Source organism: Mastigoproctus giganteus, chromosome 11 (genome assembly GCF_048544385.1).
Source record: "Mastigoproctus giganteus isolate SK-2022 chromosome 11, ASM4854438v1, whole genome shotgun sequence".
Taxonomy (NCBI): Eukaryota; Metazoa; Arthropoda; class Arachnida; order Uropygi; family Thelyphonidae; genus Mastigoproctus; species Mastigoproctus giganteus.
Window position 1 is genome coordinate 65,333,205 of NC_143585.1, and position 15,056 is coordinate 65,348,260.

The window sequence follows — 15,056 nt, forward strand, 5'->3', positions numbered from 1 at the left end:
TAAATTCAGAGAGCCCCACTATCGGTACCAACAATTTGGCCAGGAAACCAGATAATGCATATGTGGGACCACCTATAAACAAAACAATGGGTCTGAGTGGAACACCCACTTTATGTATCTTGGGCAGTCTATAAAACCTCGGTAATTGGCTTCCCGTAGCATGCAATGACCAATACCGTTCTTTAGAAATCTTGTTATTCTTAAGCCAACTGTATGCCATCCTATTAACCTGGTGCTCCAAGTTCAACAATGGATTCTTGCCCATAATCTTATAAGTTGTTCTGTCATTCAGAAGATCTAATGCCTTACTAAAATACACCTCCTTGTCAAGAACCACTATTACTCTGCCTTTGTCTTCCGGCAGAACCACAATATTATCCTCCTGCCTGAGACCTTTAAGTGCTAATTTTTGTCTAATGTTAAGATTGGAGGGAGCTTTCTTTGTTTGACTTAAAATAGCTGCTGTCCTTGTCCGGATTTTATTAGCCACGTCCTCAGGTAGCCTGTTGATCGCTCTCTCAATGCCCATTGTTACTTCTGCTTAAATTAACTATAAAATTACTAGCAGTATTATTTTCAATATTATACCTGGTCATAACTTGTTCCCTAAGTCTATCAAACTTACCCATTTGCCTACGTCTGTAAATGTCAGAAATATGTCCTGCTTTTGTCAACACTACCCTAACCACTAATAATAAATGTGTCTGGGTCACCCTCTCGCTTATCTTGCTTGGGTAGTGTCGACAAAAGCAGGACACTACCCAAGCAAGATAAGTGAGAGGTTTTTTGTTTTATTTTTTCAATGTAAGGTTGGTGTAAACTGCTAAAATTTATATTATGAATATGCCCAACCCCAGAGGCCTATTTGAAGAAATTTGCTAAGGCTGTTCAAGATAAGAATGTTGCATATTGCAATTGGCTCGCATCCAAATCTCATGGTTTATTTTCTACCTATCCCAAACTTTTATACTGTGATCCCCCTTGAAGTTTTTCGTAAAATTTAGCTTTATAATACTTTTTTAATTAATATATATTTCAGTACATTTAATCTCAAAGAAATAAAATACAATATGAATAACAGAAATAAATACAAAATGCTCCATACCTGGATTTAAACAAGTGTCATTAAACAAGTGCTTCGTGAAAACGAGACCCCAGGGGAGGGGTCTCGTTTTCACGAAAAAGGTCTCGTTTTAGTGTAGGCCAGAGGTTCCCAAAATATACCGCCCCTAGGGAGGTATATTTTGGGAACCTCTGGCCTACACTAAAACTCATAACAATTTTAAAGCAGTTATTAATTAGTCTAAAGTAGATTTTGAACAGGCTAAGAGTAGAAAACTTGTTTCTTGTCCAAACGGTAGTCAAGCATTCTGATCCCTTGCCAAAGCTATTGGCTGCAACTTTTGCCATCTGTACTACGCTCTCTGTTAAAACCTAATGGTTTTACTGCCTCCTCAGCTAAAGATGAAACCAACTTACTAGCATCTTACTTTTGTTCTACCTCATGTATTGACAATCTTGGTAAACCAACTCTTACCATTCCCAGTACACTCCACTCTGTACTTCCGTGGCCTTCTGTCAAAAGGATGTCAGAAGAATCTTGAACAGACTTGATGCCAAGAAAGCTGCAAGTTCTGATGTCATTTATGTACTTGTTTGCAAAATGTGTGTACCTGTTATGTGTTGCCATTTTGTGCTTTCTTATTCCACTGCTTTTTTTCCTTCTGCTTGAAAATTTGTTCGTATCCAGCCAGTTGATAAAAAAAAAAAAAAGGTGACAAAACCCTCCCATCCAGTTATCTCATTGCACTTACCTTTACTCTTTACAAAGTAATGGTGAAATCCATTAACTGCCAACTCTTAAACTATCTCAGCCTTCCATCTGATCAGCGATCACCGATATGGATTCCATCAGTGTTGATCTGCTGGTGATATCTTGGCTAATGTTACATCTGGGGACAAATCCAGTGGAAAAGTTTGATGAAGCTCAAGCAGTTGCTCTTGACATTTCTAAAGTTTTTTTATCATGTTTGGCATAAAGGTCTTCTAAACGAGCTCCTGTCTTGAATTTTGACTGTGTTTTGCAATTGGGTATTCAGTTTTCTCTCTGACTTGTGTTCCCCAAGGTTCAGTTCTATTGACTGGAAATTCTGTCCATAGTATTGCCGATGATAGCACATAGCATTTCACCTTCCAGTTTTAAAAACCTGCACATCTTCTTCTTACACATCTTCTGCACATCTTCTTAAATATTCTCTGTTAATTCCTTAAACAGTGATCTCCAGATAATTCTCCAGTGGGGTAAAGATACTCAGTTAATTTTGGTACTTCTCAAACTCAGTCTTGTCTTATATCTTGCAAAAGGAGTCTACTGTATCTGTGTTTATCTTTGATGATACTCAGATCTCTAGACAAGATCACATATCTGTATTAGATATTGCCCTGATCTCTCTCTCTCTCTCTCTCTCTCTCTCTCTCTCTCTCTCTCTCTCTCTCTCTCTCTCTCTCTCTCTCTCTCTCTGCATATGCACATCACAAATACTGCTTCATCCAAATCAGGGTTTTCTCTTTCTCTCCCAATGTTACATTTCTTCTGAAGAACTTCTCGTGTTGTACAAATCTCAAATCCACCCTACTATGGTATATCTTCCAATGTTACATTTCTTCTGAAGAACTTCTCATGCTGTACAAATCTCAAATCCACCCTACCATGGTATATTGTTCCCACATATGAGGTGGTGCCCCCAAAACCTCTCAGGCTTCTAGAATTCATTCAGAAGAGGGTGGTCAGGTTAATTAATGACCCATCTCTCTTTCTCTTTCTAACTGCTGCTCAAGCAGTTTTTTTTTATATAGAAAATAAATTGATTTGGGAGGCACAATATGGCCTAAGTAGCCCTTGCACTAGAAACCACCACAACAACAACTCTCTCTCTCTCTCTGCTGCTGCATGCCTTTTCTGTAGATACTTTCACAAGTACTGTTCTTCTGAATTGACATAGTCTCTCTCTCTCTCTCTCTCTCTCTCTCTCTCTCTCTCTCTCTCTCTCTCTCTCTCTCTCTCTCTCTCTCTCTCTTCCAAACCAGTGTGAACACATATCACAGCCAGTCAGCATCCATTCACTGTCCAACATAAAATTCACTGAACCAACTTTCCTTCTTCCCCATGTATCCCTTCAATTTCTGTTTTCTGTAACAACCTTACTTCACATGTATCTTCTGTCTTCTCAACCTTCAGCACACATGGTACTAAGTACTATAGGTTCTAATGCAGGGAACAACCCATTTCTGTTTGAGATTTTCATATATAAAAAAAAAAAGAAAATTGGAATAGTACCCTGCATCTATACTAAATAGCTGTATTCTTCTGATTCAGCCCACTTTAGGGGTTTTATTATACATGTAACGAAAGTTGCATTTCCAACTTTCGTTACATGTATAATAAAAACCTAATTAGATTTAACAAATTTATTCATTACTTGATACACAGTTGTTGATTGAGGCTACTTGTCTGATGAGTGACTCAAAAAGGTCCAAAACTGGTCACAACATTCCAGTTTTTATTGAAAAATGGATTCACCTACTGGTGATGTTTAAAATTTATGTTAGTTATTTAAGGTCAACTCATGGATAAATGTAGTTGTTTATAAAGAGCATAAGCCCAATCATTGCAGGAAAATACTGTCCCAGACAGTCATGACAGAAGAAAACAACACAGAGTTGGGTTATTTTCTCAAACTAACTCTATTATTTTTTGAAACATTTCTAGCTTCCTAGTTTCTTCAATATGACTGCGAAATCAGGGCGTTGCCCTGATTTCACAGCCATATTGAGTAGCAAATAAAAAACGCTATTCTCAGTTGAGTACCAGTTTCCGAAATAGATGGACTTAAAAACAAGTTATCAGATAAGTATAAATGGGCCTGTTGTGCTGGGATCCATGGTACAATGAAATAAGATAAGTGTAAATCCAGTAAATATCTTTAATTACGAATACTTTGGAGCTTTCGAGACAATCGTGTCTCTTCTTCAAAGTATTCATAATTAAAGTTATGCATGCAGTGAGTTGTGTGAAGGCACGTTATTCAGTCATTAAACTGGCATTCATTGTTGCTGCAGGGACATGCGTAGTTCTTCTCCAGCGCTTGTCGAGATATAAAACGGTTGGCTCCAAGATGGGGTGCAGTCTCATGCCCTTGCAGCGGTTCATGGCTCTCAAATTGCTCAATATATTGAGTGACTCCAACCGTAGGCTGTGGCGGAAGTGCCTGGAGTGGTCTATTATTTCGTAGTCTCGTTTGGGATTGAGATCGTGGTGGGTAGCCCAGAAGTGCTCTGCGATTACGGACTGGTCGGTCTCAGCAAGGCGGATTGCTCTGTCGTGTTCTGCAAGGCGGTCTTGAAGACGTTTCGAAGTCTCTCCTATGTAGCAGCTGTCACAGTCTCTACAGGTTATGCGGTATATTACACTGCTGCGTAAGAGAGGGGTGACAGGGGTCTTTACACTGGAGACTAGAGAACGTAGGCTTCCACAGGGTAACTGTACGCATTTAATACGGTATTCCCTGAGGATTTTAGAGATCCGGCATGACACGCCTGAATAGTAGGGAACGTAGGTGGTAGGTATAATGTCCTGGGTTGGTGGTCTCGGGTAGACTATGAGCTCTTCTGCTTGCAATAGGCACTTGTCTAGTACGTGTGTTGGGTAGCCACAATTGATTAAGTCTGTCCTCACACTAGAAATCGCGCTGCGCCTAGCTGCATCTGTGCTGGAATGGCTCCAAGCTCTGGAGAATAGAGTTCGGGCAGTGCTGTTGAGATGACTGGGGGCACGGCCAGATCTGTAGTTTGTGAATTGCTCGCACCACATAGGCTTATGGTATACTGAGGTTTCCAGGTGTGGGCCCACACGTTTTATTAGGACATCCAGGAATGGGAGTGATCCATTAACCTCTAACTCTAGAGTGAACTGGATGAACCCAGACAGGGAATTGAGATATTCTAGTAGTGTTGTTTCAGAGCCATGTGGGATGACGGTGAAGATGTCATCAACATATCTGCACCATGTTGTAATAGGTACAGGTGGGTTCAGGAATATCTGTTCTTCTAATTCTTCCATGGCGATGTTGGCTACTACGGAACTAACAGGGGCGCCCATAGCAGAGAAGAAGAGACACGATTGCCTCGAAAGCTCCAAAGTGTTTATAATTAAAGATATTTACTGGATTTACACTTATTTTATTTCACAAGTTATCAGTTTACTATATCCAGATCTTGGATCCATGCGAGCCTTTGCTATCCTTCTGTTGACAGAATGATTCAGTTAAAATCCCCTCTTGCCTTTAGCAAATTATACAATAAAATTACTTACTCTCACCCTCAATTTGGAACAATCATAAAATGTAAACATGAAACTAATAGTAATTTTTGCATAGGAAACTATTAAGAACATGAAATTTCAAAATAGTGCACGTGCACTTTTTTTCCATTTAGAATTTTCTACAGTATACTGCTACCAGAAGTTTGCAGATTCCAGTATTCAGCAATACTTTTTAATTCAAAATATTTTAATATCAAAAGATTGAATAGTCTTATATAAAAAAAAAAAAACGGAGAAGGGTTGCAGGGAACAACTCTTTCAAGAGCTCTCATGTGTTTCCAATTGCATTTTTCAGCTAATTACACAGCAAAAGCCCTAAAATATGTCTGCTAAGGTTGTGTGTGCAATATTTAGAATTAGAGAGCATAACAGTTGAATACCTTGAGTAGAATGGCAATCATTTAACATGCAATCAAAATGTTGAAGTAGAACATGTGAGATCTTCTTGCTAACTCATGCCTGGACCCACTCTAGTTCTGTAGATGAGAGGCATGCCGAAATTGCTAAAGTCAAGGCGGATCTTGCGAGGTGTGGCTATCCCACCACTACCCTTGACAGGCGTGACCTACAGACACATGGCCACATAGCGACCAACAGAAACATCCAAGGTAATGACTCAACCGTGAGCACCTTTATCCCATACTACCCAAACCTATCACAACAGGTTTCTAAGGTCCTAAAATCACATGGGATAAAATGCGTGCAACTCCCAGGCAGAAAGTTACACTCCCTCATCTCTAAAGTGAAAACACCAGTTCCCACTTACTACAAAGTGGTCTGGTCTACCGCATCTCTTGCCGTGACTGCACTAGCTGCTACATTGGGGAAACTGGGAGACGGCTCAGAAAACGTCTTTTGGAACATGAAAGAGCAATCCACTTAGCGGATGTAGGACACTCGGCCATTGCTGAACACGTTTGGGTAACCCACCATGACATTGACCCACACCGTGATGTCGTGATTGTGGATAGGTCCCGCCACTATTGACGACGTGCCTGGTTGGAGTCGTTGAACATCATATGCTCCAATACCTTGGTCAACAGGAGCAGTGGCTGTCGTGTCCACCCTATCATCGAAACAACCATTTTGATTAATGACAAACTTTGGCAACGTTCACATTCATCACAGCCACAGGCTTCAACATCCAACAATTAATCAAGCAGTTCATGTACATGATTGGCAGTACATGCCCTCATGTTCCACTCTTAACTGTCAGTTTGACTGAGGAACGTTAACAAAAATAACCGAAAGCTTTTTGTATGTATCTAATATAATATATGTATGTGTTTTTTCCTGTTATTAAACTTGTCATAATTTATTGTCTTCGCTCTGTGTCCACAGTAATTCGATATTAATAATGAATCCAGAGCACACACCAGAGCCTCTTTAATCATATCATAATTTTGTTTGCAGTTGTCAAAGTTACCTGCTTTGTTGGAACCATACTGGTGTTCATTTAATTATATGTAAGAGCCAACAGTCTACACACCATATAATGAAATGAACTACCTTTTAGTCAAAGTTAATTTCATTATTCTAAAAAGCGTGAAAAATTGCTAATGAATGTGGAAAATCGCAGAGTGGTATCTCATGGTCAGTCTGCAAACTCATCATTAGCTTCAATATTCTTTCATTTTGAAATGTGAATATTGTAATAAAAAAAGTAATAAAACAAGATAGAGTGATGGAAAATTTTGAGTTATAGAGAATTTGTTTGTCATTCAAGGTTGTTATAACAAATGTACAATAGCATTTGGTTTATGGGAAATGAACCAGAACCAAGCATGTGGTTGTTAAAATGTGCTGGAATGTTAAAAAGAAGGTCATTATAAAGAGCTTCGATTGTATTTAAGTCGCATTATTATGCAACTTTACACTGGCCTGAAAGAATTGTTCAGCAGACCATAATTTAGCATTCTAGCCCTAAATTCTTACTAAATGCTATGCTGTGTATATATAAATATATATATATATATATTTGCATTAATATATTGAATAAAGTATGCATAAATTGTATGTGAAAGTTACACAAAGTGCCAGTAACTAGAAGGGTGAGGATAGTAGAAAAAGAAGTATAGTGTATGTGAAAGGTGAAAGAATGTTAATATCCTAAAAGTTATATGAATTAAGAAAATTATGGGCTGATTACAAAGCCAATAGAAGGTGGGTGAACTGCAAAGTAAAATTAATACAGTAAAATACAAATAAAATAAAAATAATAAAATAAAAAGTGGTACAGCTGTCATCAGATATTGGGGGGGGGGGAGGAAACATTTTGATAAAGGTCGAATATAGGTAAGGCAAATGTGCAGAATCTGATGTAGGCTGAAGCAAATATTGATACATGATCAGGTATTTCATTAGGGGATGACCATGTATCAGAAACCTGACCATATATCAGGAACTGTTTCTATATTTGTCCATAGTAGAAGAAAGGTGAAAGGCCAAAAAGCAACAAAAATGTAATTAGCACATTCTAATTCAGTACAGACAAGGTAGTCCCTAATTAATTTTTTAAAAAATTACATTTAATATATATATATATTAGCATAATGAAGTAGTTAAAAAAAATAGTAAAAAATATAATATGAAAATTAAGAAAATAAATAAATATAAAGCTATCATTAGGGGAAGCAAAATTCACATTCCTCCACATGATGCCCAGTGTATAACTGATATTAAATATTAAATCAAAATTAATGCCAGTAGCATGGCAAAACTGTTGAGTGAAAATAATAAATTAAACATAATGATTGATCAACAGGGAGGGAGAAGAAAAAGTGAGACTAAAAATTGTAGCAGAAAATCTCCAAATAATTTAGAAAATCCGATTAAAAATAATAAATCAATTTTAAAATTTAGAACCAATTACATAAGAATTTAACGGCGATCCCCTTGTAAGGTGCCAGTTCCATATTACGTGAAATATTACAAATAGAGACTAAACTAATTACAATAAAATAAAACCAAAATAGCAAAAATAGACTGACCATCATGCCCCATATCAACAGGGGACCACAAGACCAATAATGGTCAGGGAATCACTGCATTTCAATCGCTAAACAAATTGCTGCGGCGCCTCCGTAGCCAGGTGGGAAGGAGCAGCAGTGCATAGCACACGCTTCTTGATTAGACCGGGGTTTGAGCCCGTCACCACCAAATACGGAGGATGCGGAAAGGTCAAGGAATGACCACCGCATATCCCCGGAGCAATATGGCCTTAGTTGCTAATGCTCCTAAAAACCAAATAACAACATAACAAATTGCTGCAAAGGCAAACCGATTGTAGGATCGGTCTGCCATCCAATCCCCCGATCGAACCGCCAATGCAGAGGATTTGAAAAGCGGTGGTCCTTATGCAGCGAAAAATAAAAATATAGAACAGACAGACTAGTATTCCAGAGCAGAGCCACACCACTGACACAATGTAAGCTTAACCAGCTTATATAGACAAATAAATAAAAATACTATAGATGGCGGCACGGGTGCAGCATTAGCACATCAAACTGACTACAACCATTTTATTTACATATATTAGCATAATGAAGTAGTTAAAAAAATAGTAAAAAATATAATACGAAAATTAAGAAAATAAATAAATATAAAGCTACCATTAGAGGCAGCAAAATGCACATTCTTCCACATGATGCCCAATGTATAACTAATATTAAATCAAAATTAATACCAGTAGCATGGCAAAACTGTTGAGCGAAAATAATCTATAGTATTTTTATTTATTTGTCTATATAAGCTGGTTAAGCTTACATTGTGTCAGTGGTGTGGCTCTGCTAGTCTGTCTGTTCTATACTTTTATTTTTCGTTGCATAAGGACCACTGCTATTCAAATCCTCTGCATTGGTGATTCAATCGGGGGATCAGATGGTGGACTGATCCTTCAATTGGTTTGCTTATGCGGTAATTTGTCTAGCGATTGAAATGCAGTGATTCCCTGACCATTATTGGCCTTATGGTCCTCCGTTGATATGGGGCATAATGGTCAGTCTATTTTTGTTTTATTTTATTGTAGTTAGTTTAGTCTCTATTTGTGATATTTCACATAATATGGAACTGGCACCAAAGAGGGGGGGGGCGCTGTTAAATTCTTATGTAATTGTCTCTAAATTTTAAAATTGATTTATTATTTTTAATCGGATTTTCTAAATTATTTGGAGATTTTCTGCTACACTTTTCCTTCTCCCTTCCTGTTGATTAATCAGTGTTTAATTTATTATTTTTGCTCAATAGTTTTGCCATGCTACTGGCATTAATTTTGATTTCATATTTAATATCAGTTATATATACAGGGTGATTCACTACCAGTGCGAAAAACTTGCAGGAGGTGTAGGGGGCACAAAGACGAATCGGAATCACATAACATTGCAGGGTCCGAAATGCCTTCGTCATGCGGTAGAGGACGTTGAACGGGAGGTCGCGTGAACAGCGATCCCGCTGGAAGTCAGCATTCGTGAACCGTTTCTGTTGAAGAAACCAAGTATCAAAAAGTCCTCCGGAGTGGATAATCCACAGGCTCCAATGATTGGACGCGTTGCAGATGGTATGAACTCATTTGGTTTGTTGACAGTATCCTCCATACAGTGAATTAGGAAATACCCAATCGTTGGCCTATCGCTCGAGTACTCGTACTCGGATTGCCTTCTGCAAGACAGGACATTCTCCTAATTGTCTGGCGTCCTCGTCGTTCGCTCTCGATTCATAGTACCTCTCACGAAACAACCAGTCTCATGTAACCTTCTGTGCACACGTGCGAAAATCGTATGATGACGCCTGTGTGGGAAACGTTCCTGGTATAAGCGCAGAGCAGCGCGCCCGTTACAGTCCGCAGCTCCATATGCGAGGTGCATTGCATGTCGGCCAGTTCAACGTTTGAATACTCGTCCATCCTACTGCCTTGGGAACTGGTTCGCAAATGCTGACTTCCAGCGGGATCGCTGTTCACGCGACCTCCCGTTCAACGTCCTCTACCGCATGACGAAGGCATTTCGGACCCTGCAATGCTATGTGATTCCGATTCGTCTTTGTGCCCCCTACACCTCCTGCAAGTTTGTCGCACTGGTAGTGAATCACCCTGTGTGTATATATATATATGGCAAGACAGAAGAGCGAAAATAGTCAAAATTAAACATAACGATCAAACCAACAAGGAGGGAAGAGAAGGGTAACAATAGTAAAAATATTGCAGCAGAAACTCTCCAAGATAATTTAGAACATCTAAATGCAAAGATAATAAAATAATAATGAATTAAATTTTGAATGCCAATTAAATTTCTATTAAATTAAATATTTTTGCTGCAATATTTTTACTATTGTTACCCTTCTCTTCCCTCCCTGTTGGTTTGATCGTTATGTTTAATTTTGACTATTTTCGCTCTTCTTGTCTTGCCATGCTGCTGGCATTATTTTTATTTTTTAATCCTCATTCTAATTTATTTTTATATATATATATATATATATATATATATATATTTATATCCATGTTACATGAAAATTCTGGTTCTTTGTATCCTTTATGGTATTTTTGCATTTCTTTTATTTAGTTGCAGTATATATTATTAAATTCTCTGATGTAAGCCCCCCATCCAGCTTAATGCCATTTAGGATATGTAAATTGTGAATGTCTGTACAGCAGGCTCCCATTATAATGCGAATCGCTATAATGCTGTTCTTATATTATAACCCGTATCTGACTATAACACTGTCACATATCACTATAACGCTGTTTTACAGATTGCATTTTTGGCATATTTAACGAAATCGTTTCATTTAATGGATCTTGAAAATGAATATAAAAATACGGTTAAAACGTTTCCCACGCCGACTTGAGAAATATTCCCACGCTCAGTGAAATTCTCTTGCGCGCTAATTTAATTGCAGTACAGTGACTTGTTACGTAGTTCCAAGATCAACATTTTAAAAAATGATCAAGTATATTGCTTGTAATATTTGCGTTATATGCATTTATCCGAAGTCTAGTCATCACTCAGTACAGTATTAGACATCGTCCGTAACGGACAGTTTACTTGAACATTGTATCATAATTAATGCAACCAACGCAGTTACATTTTCAAAGAGTTAATAATGGCCAATAAGAATGAAAAAGCAACAACGTCTGGGCGCAGTACGAACACTATAAATGTAAGGAAAATACTACCGAATTCGAAAATTAAATTAGACGCTTCGAAGCGAATCGATCCAGTCAAAGACCAGCGGATGTGTGCCATAATTTAGGACTTGCAAGTTTAACTGTAAGAACAATTATAAAAAAATAATAAATTAATTTTAGCAGCGGGAAAGATAGCTGTTCCACTGCAAGCAACTAGAACTAGGCCGGCTATTAGGATTGAAATGGAAAGACTAACTAATTTTATTGAAGATAATATCCAATGCAGAATTCAGTTAAGTTAAATATTATAAATAATAAAAAAGAGATCTGAAAAAAACTCACCTAAAAAAAAAAAAAAAAAAAAAAAATTGGAACCATTTAAAACTAGTAAAGGCTGGTGGAATAGATTTAAAATCCAGGGAGAAGCCGCAAGTGCAGATCAAGGAGCCGAAACTTTCAAAAAAGAACTTGTTAAAATTATTGAAGAGGGGTATTGTGTGTAAAACTTCTCAACAAGTTTATATCATAGATGAAGCAGGACTTTTGTGGAAACGAATGCCTAAAAGAAGTTTCATATTGAAAGAAGAAAAAAACATGCCAGCTTTAAAAGCGGCGAAGGATCGGTTGACTTTATTGTTGGGTGGTAATTAAACTGCGGGGGATTTAAAATTAATACCCCTTTTAGTTTATTTGGAAGAGGGCCAAAGTTCAACCCAAAATCGACACATTTTTCATAATTAAATTTGTCGATTAAATTAAATCAATTTAGATCAATTAAATTCATGATTTTGATTGGAATTTTAAGTTTAATTTTGATACGTAAGTAGTTCCATATAATTATATACGTATGTAATGCAGAATATTTTATATGTACAAATATTTTGACCGACATTTGTGCATCTTTTCACTACCGTTTATTATTGATTAGGAAATATCCTATGGCACCGACCGCAACTCACAAATACATGTTACCTTATGGGAATGTGGCACTCGCTTAGCGTGGATTCACTTAGCGCTCTGTTTTTCCGGAACGCATTATCAGCATTAAGCGGGGGTCACCTGTATATCACTTTTCTTCCTTTTCAAGTAAACTGATATTTATTAATATTCAAAAAATATATATATATATACAGTGGAACTTCACTATATTATGAATTTTTTTGCAAAACATTGCACCTTGAAATGAAATTTCATGTACAATTAACTCCATATAACGAAGTGTTAGTCACTCTATAACAAATTTTTAAAAAAATTAAAGGCATTTTTGAAGATTTTCAAGCATTTACTGCTAAACAGCCGCTCAAATATACAGCCCCCCCCCCTTCCCTCTGAATTGTGCATTAGTATCAGGAATTAATCATCCTTTTAGTGAATACTTATGGCCATTGATGCCTGTAGGACGGTTTTTGTTTCATTTTTGTTACAGTTATAAAAGCAAATTGGTTTCTTAAAAGTGGACAGAAACTTAACAATAAATAGGGTAGATTTGTAAATTGATGTTGGCCCAGGGGAAAACGAAATTCGCTGCGGTAAACCTTTAGCATGCTGCGGCAGCAATACATAGAATGCTATTATAGTCGGATTTTAGTAACGCCTACTGAGTGACATTCGCTTCTCACCTCAACCGTACCATGTAACCTTCCTGTCAATCATTATATGATATGTCCATTCTCATCTAACTGGACTTCCAGTAGATGGTTTTCATGAATTTTTTTTTTTTTTTTTAATTTCGTTCTTTTAGAACAATTTGTCATCAATCACATAGGCTATATGCTCTTGTATTTTATTTTATTTTATTTTTTTCTGAAAAGTAACATATATTAACTATAAATTTTCTTTTGTGTATATATGAATGAAAGCAGAATAAAAGAAATTCACAAAGTCGTATATTTCTTCCAAGTGATTGATAGGAAAGATCACGTGATACTGTTGAATTGGCAAGTGAACATCATTGAGTAGATGGTACTAACAATTCACTATATGGCCAGCGCACGAAGTTTGCGGTGTGTGTATCGGCAAGAGCTGCAGTCAAAGAGTAATTTTTACAATTGCGGAAACAATGTCGAAGGAAAAGTGTTTAAGTATTAATGATAAAGTAAAGATTCTTCATGATATTGACCAGGGCTTTAAGAAAAAAGATGTTGTGGAGAAATATGACATACCTGCAAGCAGCTTATCTACGATTTTAAAAAATCGAGAATCAATTTTAAATGCAATTGAAGGAGGAGCAGACAAGAAGCGAATTAAGTTGTGTATATATACGAAGATGTTGATAAAGCTGTTCTAAAATGGGTACAAATGATACGTGAAAAGAATATACCAATATATCGGGTCCAATAATTAAGCAACAAGTTCTGAAATTTGCACAGTCCCTTGGACATAGAGAATTTAATGCGAGCATGGGATGGCTAGATAAATTTAAGAAGCGCCACAGAATTGTGGAAAAGGTTATTTGTGGAGAATGTAAGCGAAGAAGATTGCAACAGTTGGAGGAACAATACCTTAAAGAAGATTTTGGAAGAATATGAACCTAAGGATTTTTTTAATTCTGACGAAATGGGTTTATTCTTTAAATAGTTACCAAATAGAACACTTTCTTTTAAGGATGATAAATAAATTGCCTAGAAAACAAAGAAAAAAAGAATCACTGTGCTAGTTGGGGCAAATATGACAGGAAGTGAAGAATTAAGACTTTTAGTCATTGGAAAATCAAAAAACCCAAGATGTTTTAGAGGCACAGAATCTTTGGAAGTTGACTACACTTTTAATAAAAAAGCATGGATGACAAGTGATATCTCTGAAGACTGGATATTAAAACCAAACAGGTGTATAGCAAAAGAAAAAAGGAAAATTGTGTCGGTAACTAACAACTTTTCCTCGCATCCTGCTAGTATTTCTACCAAACTTAAAAGTATGAAGTTGTTGTTTTTACCACCAAATGTAACGTCAAAACTCCAGCCAATGGACCAAGGCATTATTAAAAATTTTAAATTTAATTATCGAAAGAGAATAATAATGAAGATTGTCAATGCGTTATCAGAAAATAGAAACTTGGAGGTTACAATTAAACTTAGAGATTGCATCTCTAAACTGGCAAAAGTTTGGACAATGGTGTCACTGAATACACTATTCAAAATTGTTTTTCGAAAGCAGGATTTGCATTGAATACAGAAGTCGAACAACAACTGGACGAACATGATGAATAAGTTTTGGACATAATTAGAATCGTCTAGAAACATTGAAAATGAAATAACACTGGATAGTTATGTTTATGTAGATCAAGATCTGACTACAACAGACAATCCAAATGAAGATGAAATACTGCTGAACAGTGTTAGACGTGACCATGATCACAAAGAAATTAACGATGACGCTGAAGATGCATCAGAACAACCCGTAGAAAAGCCAACTCGCGAAGAAATGATTAACGCTTTTAAAATGGTTCATATGGGTCTACAGTTTTGTGAAAATGTTCCTAATAATGTTTTTAATGCTCTGAACAAATGTGGTTTTCTTTGAGAATCAGACAATTTTTTAATTGTACTGTGCAAATAA

The 15,056-nt window shown here is 36.8% G+C and overlaps 1 protein-coding gene across 1 annotated transcript in view; it reads left to right on the forward strand.

Annotated features, from left to right (window-relative positions):
- LOC150078075 (ELMO domain-containing protein 2) overlaps positions 1–15,056 on the forward strand; it is a 110,106-nt gene that overhangs the window by 54,579 nt on the left and 40,471 nt on the right. The gene's annotated exons all lie outside the window — the stretch shown is intronic.